Below are 13,476 nucleotides of genomic sequence, written 5' to 3' on the forward strand. Positions count from 1 at the left end.
TGAAATACGGAGAAGCAGAGATAAAAATAGTTGTTAATAGGGGTGGGCAAAAAGGAGGTGATGTTGGTCCAAGGATACAAAGTCACAGTTACGTAGGATGAGTAAGTCTAGAGATCTAATGGAGAGCATGGTGACTGGAGTTAATACTACAGTACTGAACACTGGAAATTTGCTGAAAGAGTAGATTTCAGGTGTTTTTATCACACAGAAAGGTAACTATGTGAGGGGGTATGTTGATTAGCTTGACTACAGTAGTTATTTCACTAGGTGTATGTATATTAAATCATGTTGTTCGCCCAAATATATACAATTTTTCTCAAAGAGTAAAAAGTAAATAGGTAACTGGCTAAATAAAAGAAAATATTCTTTATCTAGAAAGTGATGGTTGTTACCTGAGTGAATGTATGTGTTAAAACCCACTGAAATATACACTTAAAACTGATACCTTTTGCTGTATGTTATTTACATCTCACTGAAAATGATTAAAAAAAATAGGAAAGTGCAACACAACTCAAAACCCAAACGGCACCAGCAAAACTATTGTGAAGACTTCTGAGTGAACTGAGGAATTACCCTGAGGGAGCAATAGCTAAAACTCACAGTAGGAAGGCAGATCAGCGGTGCCCAAGAGGAAGTCTTTGGTGTTTCTTTGAGACGGAGTTTTTTTCCCAGGCAGAATTTGCCCACCATTGTAGTTTGCACACAGTTGTGTTTCTGCAACTCAAATAGTGGTATGGCTGGAGAAGATCGAAGGACAGACAGTGGGCAGGTAGGTCTGCATAAAATCACATCCTTCGTGCTGTGTGAAGCCGAGTTACCTGTAAGTGGCAGACAGTAATCTGAGCTCAGAAAATGTCAGCTAACCTGTTTTGATAGGCATGGAGACATGAATATTCTAAGCTTAGGGATGCTATTATGGGTCTAGAAAGCCCAGGGCAGATGTTCTGATGTTGGCTTTCCGGATACCCACAAAGAAAGTCTCCTGTGTATTGGACACCAACAGGCTTTCACCTCCTATCAGATTCAAATATCTCCATGATTCCTTTTCACAGGAATAAAGGGCTGGGTGTACAACCACAAACACGAATCTTATCTCAGTGGGAATACTGCATACGTCAGGCTGAAGGACATAAACAAGGGCCACTGTGTGTCACCAGCGCCACCCATTCAGACCAGTGGCCGTTCATTTATTTTTTCAGCTCATTCATTCACTTGCTCCTTCAGACAATATTCGTTTTGAAGCTTCTGCATGCAAGGTGTCCGAGAGACAGAGCGTGTTTCTGATGTTGCCCCTCACGGTCTATTTGGCGACAGACATGTGAACAAATAATTCCGATGTAATACGGTCCTTGAGGTGAGTGCCCACAGAGCCAGGAGAATTCAGACAAAGGACTAAGTCACACAGTCCAGGGAATTAGGAAGGATTTTGCACACACCCCGGGCACAGACAGACACTCAGGCATAATTACTGGACAGAGGTGTCAACGGCCAGTTTGGTGAGAAATCGCTTCCCTTAAACAATCCGTGTGAACGTCTCATCCGTGGATTTCTCCTAGATCCAGTTAAGGCTGAGAATAACCGACAAATGAGGAAAGTTGTTTACAGAATATTTCCAGTTGTGGGACGAAGACGATGGGCAATCTTATTTCCCCCACCCAGCTAAACTATAAGCCATCTTCTGGGTCTGAAGAAAATAGCACTCAGGTATAATTTATTCATTCATCGTATTTATTAATGTGTGTGGACGTGCTGATTGATTGCCATTATGCAATTGTACAGATATATTTTTCCCCAAATCCACAAGGTGCCTGGATCTGGTTACATCATTTTTAAAAAAAGTTTATTTATTTATTATTTGAGACATAGAGAGAGCCTGTGAGTGGGGGAGGCGCAGCGAGGGGAAGAGAAAGAAGCCCAAGCAGGCATTGGGCTATCAGCACAGAGCCTGACCTGGGGCTTTATCTCACTCACCCTGAGACCTTGACCTGAGCCGAAATCAAGAGTCAGATGCTCGTTGAACAGACTGAGCCACCCGGGCGCCCCTGGTTATTACATCATCATTGATTTTTATTCTTTGTTATGCCTTGCCTTCTCCTTCTTCTCTTTAAGATGCCTCTACCTGCATGTCCTCCTAGGCAAAAAGGATCAATAAGGAAAAATGTCATTTGCAAATTTTGCAGGGACATTCTGAAAATGCACTGCACTAAAGGTTAATAACAGAGCACTCCAGGCTGGCTGTGTAGCGGGAGAGGGGAGGCATCGCTCTGCCCCTGCCTTCTCTGCCTCCCTTCCAGTTGCAGGGTTTTGATATCTATCCACTTGGAGGTGTAGCAAAGATGAAAAGCAGTCACTTGTAGGGCACCTGGGTGGCTGAGTCGATTAAGCAGTCCACTTAGGCTGAGGTCACGACCCCGCGGTTCATGAATTGCCACCCCGCATCCGCATCCGGCCCTCTGCTGGTCAGCGGGGAGCCTGCTTTGGATCCTCTGTCTTCCATTCTCTCTCTTTCTCTCTCTCTCTCTCTCTCTCTCCCCCCTCCCCTGCTCATTCTCTCTCTCAAAAATAAACAGTTAAAAAAAAAAAAAAGGAAGTAGTCATTTTCAAGGGTTAGCTCTGGGGCAGGGTTTGTTGAAGTCATTTGCAAGTACCTCTGACCTAGCCTGAGAACGATGAGGTGGTTGGTGGATGGTATATTCTGTGAAAGAACTAATCACTTACTGTGCATTATGAGCACACACAGCTTACAAAACAGAGCTGAAAAAAGGCAGCAGCCTGTAATGGTTCAAAGCATGAACTCTCGACTTAGACCACTTGGTTCAAATCCTGGCCCTTATACTTACCAGCTATTGAAACTGAACAAGTTAGTAAACTTCTCTGTGCCTCGGTTTCCTCATTTGTTAAATGGGCATGATAATGAAAGTACCCACCTTATGAGTTTCCTATTTGGACTAAAATGAGTTAATGCATGTAAAACATTAACATTTACATAAGTAAAACATGAAGTAAATGAAAACATGCATATTAAAAGCCTGACACATAGGAAGCACCTGATAAAATTTGCTTTATTATGTTGTGGATATTACTGTTTCAAATGTAGCTAATTGAAAAGAGAAGTGGGTTTGTTTAAGTGAAAAAGGTTTATAGATAATGATACAGTTGGCTTAAACATTAAAACATTAGGGGTGCCTGGGTGGCTCCGTTGGTTAAATGTCTGACTTCGGCTCAGGTCATGATCTTGCAGTTTGTGAGTTTGAAACCTGCGTTGGACTCTGTGCTGACAGCTCAGAGCCTGGAGCCTCCTTCAGATTCAGTGTCTCCCCCTCTCTCTGCTGCTCCCATGCTCATGCTCTGTCTCTTAATAATAAATAAAAACGTTAAAATATTTTTTTAAAAACCCATTAAAACTTTGGTGAATAATGGGCACCTGGGTAGCTCTGAGGGTGAAGTGAGCAAGTCTTGGTTTTGACTTAGGCCATGATCTCATGGTTGTGGGATGAGTCCCACATATGGCTCTGCCCCGAGCATGGAGCTTGCTTGGGACTCTTTCCACCCCTCCTCTGCGCTCTCTCTTGCTCTCTCAAAATAAATAAGTAAACATTTAAAAACAAAGGCAGGGCGCCTGCGTGGCTCAGTCGATTGAGCATCGGACTCTTGATTTCAGCTCAGGTCATGATCTCATGGTTCGTGGGTTAGAGCCCTCCATTGGACTCTGCACTGACAGCACAGAGCCTCATTGGGATTCACTCTCTCTCTCTCCCTCTTTCTGTGTCCCTCCCCTACTCTCTCTCTTTCTCTCTAAAAACAAATAAATAAACATAAAAAAATTCTCCTGCTCCCTCTGCCCCTCCCCCACTTGCACTCAATAAACAAACAAACAAACAAAACTTGGTGAATATATCCACAGTACAAAAGGTTGGGGTGACCGTAATGAACAGAACCCCAGGATTTAATGGCTTAAAGTACAAGAAATGTATTCTGTTCCCAGTAGTACAGGGTAGATGTTTCCCGTTAGCAGGTGGTTTTGCTCATGAGATGTCTGGGTCCCCAGAGTCCTTTCCTCTTGAGGCTTTCCCGGCCCTAGGAGTCTGTCTCCCCATTACGTTCATGGCCAGGGCGGATTGCCGCCTTGGGGTCCGAGCACACAAAGAGGAAAGAAGGGCGACAGCTGTCTCGAAGTTTCTGGCCCGGAAGTGACCACCCCACTTCAGCTCACATTCTGTTGGCTAAAACGGACTCACATGTTCACAGCTGATTGGAAGGGAGACTGGAAAGGGCAGTGCCGCTGTGCCCCAGCGTTTGATGGACAGCTAGCTGACTCTCCATGTAAATGGTTGAAGTTTGGGAAATACTGCCCTTGTGATTACTGGCAAGATTCTTCTCAGGGCTAGGACCAAGGAGCAAGATTGTGGTGAAGGGGTTCCCCGTGACAGGGAAGAGTCAGTGAGTTTTAGGCCCCCCGCTATTTAGCACTAAGCTTTACTTTTCCCTCTTCTGCATTGTAATTCCCATGATACACTCTGCCCGTGAAAATCTGTTACATATGACTGCCTCAAGTTGGAGGTGCCTGAGGTACGGAGGATGCGACTGTGATGGGCAGAATAATGGCCTTCCAAGCCCCACAAAGATGTCATCATCCGAATCCTCAGAACCTATGAATATACTGATTTATGTGACAATGGGACTTTGCTAATGTGGTTAAGATCGAAAGACCTGGAGGGGCACCCGGTGGGGGGGGGCTCAGTCCCTTAAGTGCGTGACCCTCGGGCTCAGGTCATAATCTCATGGTTAGTGAGTCTGAGCTCCTTAATGGGCTCTAAGTTGACAATGTGGAACCTGCTTGGGATTCTCTCTCTCTCTTTCTCCGCCCCTGCTGCCACCCCTCTCAAAGTAAATAAACTTAAAAGATTAAAGACCTCGAGAAGGGAGAGGCACCTGGGTGGCTCATTTGGTTAAGGGTCTGACTTCAGCCTCAGTCATAACTTGCAGTTCATGGGTTCAAGCCCCATGACCGCCTCTGTGCTGACAGCTCAGAGCCTGGAGACTGCTTTCAGCTTCTGTGTCTTCCTCTCTCTGCCCCTCCCCTGCTCATGCTCTCTCCCTCTCTCTCTGTCAAAAATAAAAATAAAAGCATTAAAAAAATTTAAAAGACCTTGAGAAGGGAAATTAGCCCGGATTTTCTAGGTGGGTCCAATCTAATACTATGTGTATTTTTTTTTTTTTTTTTGGGGGGAGGGAGGNGCTCGATCCCACAATCCTGGGATCATGACCTGAGCAGAAATCTAGAGTTGGATGCTCAAACAACTGAGCCATCCAGGTGCCTTATATTCCTGAGTCTTTATAAACAGAGAATCTTTTCTGGTTGCAGTCAGAGAGCTAAGATGACAGGATGAACTCAGCCAGAACTGATTGGCTTGAAGACAGAGGAAGGGGGCCGTGAGGCAAGGGATGCAGACAGCCTCTAGAAACCAGAGAAAGCAAGGAAATGGATTCTTCCCTAGAAGCCCCAGAAAGGAATGCAGTCTGCCAAACACCTTGATCTTAGCCCTGTGAGATCCACATCAGACTTCTGATTTGTAGAATTATAAGATCAACTTGTGTTGTCTCAAGCCTCTGAGTTTGTAGCAATTTTTCATAGTTAATACAGGAACCTGTGTCCTTGGTTTGGAAGAAATGGTGAAGGGGGAGCACGGAGACATGGAAAAATACTGACCGGAAATCCAAGGTGACAAAGACAGCCAGGCGAAGGTGAGCAACCCCAGAAGTACTTGGGGAGGACGTGAGCCTTCTTGCAGCAACTACGATCCAGGATCTTAAAGAAAAGGGTGACCCAGGGGCCTGGGGGAACTTAGGGACAATCAGTTTACATGTCCCGGACCATGAAGTAAGTTGAAGATAGCTAAGATGAAGTCCCACCGACTTTTATCCATCCCAGAAAGTCTACCTGCACCATGAGAATTCCAGGAGCCGTGTTCCTTTTCAGAGTACTTGCAGGGTATTTTGGGCTGTTCCACGTGGATTTTCCAAAGAATTTTCTCCAAATGAGCTGTTGCATTTAGCAAAATTGACCCAGGAACCAATGGTTTCAAAGGCTACCTCCTGAGGCTTCAAGACACCACTCAGCAGTCTTGAGCCCAACCTACCACCTATTATAGAAAAGCCATGTTGTTTTTCATTGGCCATTGAATATATAATGAGAAAGGCCTCATAAGGTATATGAACACACATTTCATATGGCTCTGGCACATCAGTTAGCAGGTAGCAAGTTGTGAATAAAGGTGGAGGTGTCTAGAACGCCCAGAAGCAGGATTCTAGTCCTTGCAACAGAGGCTGGAGATCAGTGGTTTAACAAGTGGCTCCAGCTCCCCCACTTCTGACCCTGAGCATTCGCATCTGCTCTTGGACCATATTGGACTTAAGCTGGTGTGGGGCTGAGTGGGGGGTCAGGGAGTGGGGCCGGGTGGAGAGCCTCCATGGCTGTCCTGCTTGTGGATGGCTGGAGCCTCTGGCCACCTACTTCCTTTCCGAGTTTCCTCATCTACTCAGGCTAGAGCCCTTCTTAGTGTCATGGTCACGTGGCGTCCATGTGACCCATGGTGGGGAAAGCCTAGTGTCTCGGCCTCCCTTCCACATACTCATACTCACCCCAAAGCCAACGCCAACAGGAGTCCAAGAAGGGCTTTAATTCATTGTTATAACAGACAACAAACAGGCAGTGAAAAGTCACTTTCAAGTTCCTTATTCGCACTTTTCTCTCTCTTTTTTTTTTTCACTTAGAATCAGTGAAAAAATCATGGTGGTTCTTCAAAAAAATTAAAAACAGATATACCAAATGATCATATAATTCCATCACTGGGTATTTATCCAAAGAAAAGAAAAACACTAATTCGAAACGGTACATGCCCTCCTATATTTACTGCAGCATTACTTACAATAGCCTAAATATTGAAGCAACCCTTATGTCCATTGACGAGTGGGTAAGGAAGATGTAGTGTATATATATATATATATATACACACACACACACATATATATATAAACACACACACACACACACACACACACAATGGAATCCTTCGCAGCCACATACAGGATGAGATTGTGCCGTTTGCCACAAGTCAGATGGACCTAGAGGGTAATGTACTAAATGAAATGTTAGACTGAGAAAGACAAGTATCATGAGTTTTCACTGCTATGTAGAATCTGATAAAAACCCAAATGAAGAAACAACAAAAAGCAGAATCAGAGCTATCAATACAGAGAACAAACTGATGATTGCTGGGATGGGGGTGGGGTGGGGTTGGCGGGGGAAGGACTGGCAAAACGGGTCAAAGAGAGTGGGAGATACAGGTTTCCAGTTATGGAATGAATAAGTCCCAGGAATCAAAAGGCGCAGCCTATGGAATATAAATGGTATCATAATAGCGTTGTTTGGCAACAGATTAGGTAGCTACACTTGTGAACATAACGTAATGTACAAACTTATCCAATCGCTATGCTGTACACCCAAAACTAACAAAACATCATGCATCAACCATAATAAAAATGAGTTGCCAACATAAGTAAAATAGAAGCTTGGGCATACAAAGGACTGAAGTGAGGTTCATCTATATCTGAGATATTTCCAGGCAGAGGCATTCCTCTCTATCCTTGGGACAAATGTGGGGGGGAGGGTTCCCTGAGTGAAAAGAAGAGGGGTCCAGGAGCAGAGCGGTGGGAAAGGCAGTCCAAGAACAGCCAGTTGGCCTGAGGTCTCAGAAGCCCACTGGTGCCCCACGGTTAGGTCGAGTTGTTTCTCCTAAGAGAAACTCAACAATTAGGTGTTCTGATTTATCCGTTACCTACCTCTCCTGCACATAGCAGGCCCATGCCAAGTACTCAAGAAAAGTTCAATTAAGGAATAAATCAAGGAATAGGTACCTTGTAGATTTGGAGCTAAATCTATGGATAATTTGTAGGTAAGAAGCTACATGTTTGGGGTTCTCTGCTATGGCTTCCTGGAGGACTGGGATGCTAAACTGGGCCTTAAAAAGGACTTTGAGTTTAAAAGGAATCGAACCTCTAGTAGAAAGGAAGCATTTTGGTGAAAATAGAACCCCAGGACTTCCATGTAAGTTGGCCAACAGGCAACTATTGCTTTTGGATGGTGAACCCTACCAGGAAAAGGTGTGAAACGTGTTTACCCATTATATGTGTAGTTATTTAGAAATTGCATTCACGGGCGACTCTCACTGCACACATTAAATCTCAGTAAATTTTGATTTCTTTCTTATCGTGGATAATAGTAAACAGAAGTTCTCATATTTTCTTCCCATACCCCAGTGGTTTGCTGTTTTTTTTTTTTTTTTGAATGTTTATTTTTGAGACAGAGAGAGACAGAGTGTGAGTTGGGGAAGGGCAGTGAGAGAGGGAGGCACAGAATTCAAAGCAGGCTCCAGGCTCTGAGCTAGCTGTCAGCACAGATCCCAACGCGGGGCTAGAACCCACGAACCATGATATCATGACCTGAGCTGAAGTCGGACGCTTAACTGACTGAGCCACCCAGGCACCCCCCTCAGTGGGTTGGCTTGTGGGCCCTCATTGGAAGTGCACATACTACCGGCTGATGAGATTATGGTCAGAAGAGAAGGCCCTGGGTTTGGCGGGCAGCCTATGTCTCTCGGACAGGTGGACCTGATTTTGATGCATGTTTCTACCAACGACTAGCCTTTCTCCATTCTAGGGATTTCAGTGATAGTAATAATAACCCACATATACTGAGGGTTGAGAGGCTGAAATACAAACGATGTCCAGACCATATGGGGCAATAGGTCTCTGATCTTCTCAACCTCTGCAGCACCCAGCCTTGGGAAGCCCACCACAGCCTCTCCAAAAGTGGCTGCAAATTGTGGGGACTGCTCCATCACTGCCGGCTTCTCTAGTTTTTGTCCCTGCCCCCAACTTGGGACAAACCAAAGAAAGCGAAATATGCTCCTATTCAATCACAGAGAATGCCCCACTTCTAGCGAGCTGGCCTTTAGCTTCCCCAGACCAACAGCCTTCAGTCAGGGCTTTTCTGAAGCATCCCCAGCCTTTTCTACTATAAAACTCGTTCCTCTGTCTGCCTTTGAGTCTCTGCCAAACTCAAGTGATGGTGGCTGACTCTCTTGCATCAGCAACTCTGAATAAACAGCCTTCGCTTGTCCTCAGCTGGTCGTCTCTGGTTAATTCCACAATGCTTACTATATGCCTTGCACTGGCTGAGGGATTCACACATATTAGCTATTTATTCTTCATGACGTGGCATAGTGGATATTATTCCATTATTCCTGTTCATAGCTGGGGAGGCAGGTGATGACCCAGAGAAGTTAGGTCACTTGCTCAGAGTCACACAGTGAAGAAGTGGTGCACCTAGGCTGATATGATAGGCATACAACACAGCTGGTCTCTCCCCTCTACTTAAACCCCCTNAAGGTAGATTGGTGACTTTTTTCTTCCTCTTCCAAAAAAGCAAACCTGCCGGTGAAATAAGTCAGGCAGAGAAAGACAAACACTGTAGGATCTCATTTATATGTGGAATCTAAAAAACCCCCCAAAAAACCTGAACTCACAGATACAGAGAACCGATTGGTTGAGTGGTTGCCAGAGGTAGGGGGGACAGGGGGTAGGTTGGCAAAATGGGTGAAGGGGATCAAAAGGTACACGCTGCCATTTATAAAATGAGCAAGTCAATGGGGGTGCCAGGGTACGTCACGTTGACTCTAGTTAATCCTGCATTGTACTTTTGTAAGTTGCAGAGAGTAGATTGTAAAAGTTCTCATCACACACAAAAAATAACTGTATGGTGACAGGTGTTACCTAGGCTTACCGTGTTGATCATTTCACAATGTAAACAAATCTCAGCTCATGATGTTGCACACCTGCAACTAATATAATGATATGTGTCAACTGTATCTCATTAAAAAATCAAATGAAACTCCCAGTTTCTATTGCTCAGGGTTTATGGGAATGATGGCCCCATCCCTCTGCTTCCCGCAGAAGTAAGTAGCCTGGTAAAACCTCCGGAGAGACAGGTGTCCCTGGTTTTCCTGATGAACCTCTGACTGTTTCTCACTTTTGTGATCGGCCAGGATGAGATGTGAGAGATTTTTCACAGGCCAGGGAAGGTGACATAGCATGAACCACGGCTGATGAGTGAAAACTGTATACAGACTCGAAATCCTTTGTTAACTGTGGACAGAACTACATCCATCTCCTTCCTTTCAGTTTGCTAAACAAACACACACACAAACCCAATAAACCTCTTAAAAAAACCTTAAAAATCATAAGTGAATTTATGATTAGGAAAGATTTTTGGAGCCATCCAAAAGGAGTTTTTTATTTTTTAAAAATTTTAATGTTATTTTGAGAGAGAGAGAGAGAGAAACAGAGCAAGGGAGGGGCAGAGATGGAGACACAGAATCCAAAGCAGGCTCTAGGCTCTGAGCTGTCAGCACAGAGCTGGATGCGGGGCTCGAACCCGCGAACCATGAGATCATGCCCTGAATGGAAGGTGGACGCTAACAAACTGAGTCACCCAGGTGCCCCAGAGAAGTTTCTTATTTCAAAGTCAAGAACTGATTTGCTTCTTGGTACCAGGTGTAACAGAACTGGCTCCTGGGTGAGCCGGCCACACAGCCTCGGTGGTTAATTTTGTTGGTCTTATGAGTTGGATTGGGACAAGGGGTGTGTAGACAGATGGCAGTTGCTGATTGAGGGAGGGAGGTCGCCCACCCCACTGGGAGCCTCTGGTTACCGGGAAATCAATGGGCCCTTCAGTCTTTGTGTCTGGGGTTTAAACGGCCAGGTGTGTTCCTTCCAGGTCTGAGAATTTACTTTGCAGGCAGAGCCTCTTCAGTTCGGTTCCTTCATTTGTACAAGCTACTGGACTTTGTCCAGAGTTTCCTTTCTCCCATCAAGATATGCAAGCAACTAGAGAGTTCCACCAACCTGGTGTGCCTTGGCGCCACTGATTTCATAAGCAGCTGGCATACAATCAATATGGAACTGATTCTGTTTTCTGCATGTCCACCGTATGCCAGGCAGGACTTTAACCTTTTGGTGTCACTGACCACACTGAGAATCTGATGGAAGTTAGGCTCTTTTCCCCAGAAAAATGTCCATATGACACAAACGTACAATTTTTTTTAAGTTTATTTATTTTGAGAGAGAGGGAGGAAGGGAGAGAGAGAGAGAGAAAATATGTGAGTGGGGGAGGGCCAGAGAGAGAGGGAGAGAGGGAGAGAATCCCAAGCAGGCTCTGTACTGTCAGTGCAAAGCCTGATGCAGGGCTCAAACTCACGAACCGCAAGATCATGANTGGTTTGTGTTTATGGACTTTCTGAAGCCTACCCTATGCTCCTCTTGGAGGGAAGAAGTTGGTTAGGTTCATGGAATTAAGGGTCCAGTTCAAGTTAGATACCACCAACTGGTAATGTCTCCAAGCTTTGGGTGATGTCGCTGTCCCTAAACACAGTCTCTTGCTTGGACACATGGGCGCAAGAAAGATGATGGTGAGATTGAAATCAGAGGTCACGTATTACCGGCTGGAGGCTGGGGGAGAATACGTATATGAGTGTATGAACTGTGGCCACTACTGGGAACCTGTTTGAAATATACAAGTAACCAGAACTAAAGAACAACCAGGAAGGGTAGAGAAGGAACTCCTTCCATCCAGGGGGGATGGAAGGGCTTAGGTACTTGGAAGGGAGAGAAGGGCTGCTGGTGGCTGGGGAATATATTTGTTTGGAATTGCGAGTGGGAAATTTCCGTGCAGGATCGTGGGAAGGGAGCACTTCTCGGTGAAGACAGTGCTTAGGATGTGAGCCTGACTGTGGATCTCTCATGGAGTCTAGAATGTTGGATGTCGTATACGAATGCACCCATGCGGAGGGCGAGGAGAGAAACCTGTCAGATGCACGGTAAGATCATCAGGTAATTTGGGCCAGGGATCTCTCTGGTTTCAGAGGGGAAAAGAAATCTCTCTGAAGTTGAATCTTGCCTGGAAACTTCTCCATGGCTCCCAGGGGGGTTTCAGCTGCTACTTTGCTTCCTGTCTCCTACTCCCAAACAGGCACACACTTTTGAGTCAGACCCACCTGGGTTTAGAACCACTTACACTAGTGCCTCGGCCTCCCTAGCTTCCGTCTTGCACCTGAATAAATGTTGGAAAGTTAGTTTGGCAGAAGATTCCACTGACTGTGCTAGCTTCCCCCTGGGTACCCAGGGACAGAGACAGTGGGGTCCCTGCCTGTCATGCCACACAGCTGCTCAATAACTCACGTTTCTACCCTCTCTGTTCCTTTCCTGCTCAACACAGGTGGCTAGAAATGGTCCCTTGGGGCTTCTGATGTGGGGTTTTCATTCAACTGCTTTGTATTCACTTTTTGCAGGTGATATAAAGCAAACCCACCAAGATCCAACTGAACTCAGGCACGGAGTTCCAAGGGAATGAAAATTTAAAGATTTGTTCTATTTTCCAGGCACTTTTCTGCGAAAAATGGATATCTAAAATAATAAAGAAGCAACACAAACAAGCCAACACACCCCAAACCCAATAGTAAAAAAGGAATAAAAACTTGAGCGCGATCGAAATGGCGAGATGGAAACCACCAGACTCATAGGCCTTTACGGACCAGGCTTATTTGTTTGGCAGCCTCGGTCCTTTTTTAGGCCCAAGGAATTAAGTGGATCAAGAAGGGTCTTTGAATCCCAGCCTCTCCAGCTCCTGGCCTTGGGAAGAGGAAGAGACCGTGGAAATCCAGTAGCCCAAATTTGCTTCTTATGATAAAATGTGGGTGGACACAGCAACTGTGACTTGGACAGCTAGAATTTTCACGCGGAGAGGACCCACCCAGCCCCCTAACGCGCGGCCAGGCTCCCAAAGTAACAGGATCCGAGTCTCCAGGCCAGATTTTCCCTCTAGCCATTCCCGGCCACGCAAAGCGGAGCTGCGAGCACACAGAAAAGGATGTCTTCATCGCCTCTCTGGATGGAACAGACCCGCCCGCTCGGGGAGTGCTGAGAACCAGAGGGTCCCTCCGACGCCGGCAGCAGCCAACATGACTTGACTGCCCCCATCCCGCGCAGTCCCTACTCTCCGGGCGCCCCCCCCCTTTCCGGGTGCGCGCGCACGAGCCGGCGAGCCGGGGAGCTGTGCGCCTGGCAGCCTGCGGGTGGCGGCGGCCGACAGGCTCGCGGGGAGAGGGGCGGCCAGGGGCGGCGGAGGAGGAGCTGGCGTTGCAGCCGGTCCCCTCGGGCCGCGCCCCGCCCTCCGCCGCCACCTGCGCGTCCCCTCCGGGCTCTCCAACCCCCGGGCCCGGGGCCGCGTGGGCTCTCGGTGCCGCAGCGGCAGTATCGCTGCGTCCGCCAATTAGGAGACTCGGCGTTGGGCTCTGTGGCGCGCGGGACGAGCTGAGCTGCCCGTTCCGGCGAGCGGAGGGGGCGCCGGCGCGCGTCGCG

Source organism: Crocuta crocuta, unplaced genomic scaffold, assembly GCF_008692635.1.
Source record: "Crocuta crocuta isolate KB4526 unplaced genomic scaffold, BGI_CrCroc_1.0 scaffold217, whole genome shotgun sequence".
NCBI classification, from domain to species: domain Eukaryota; kingdom Metazoa; phylum Chordata; class Mammalia; order Carnivora; family Hyaenidae; genus Crocuta; species Crocuta crocuta.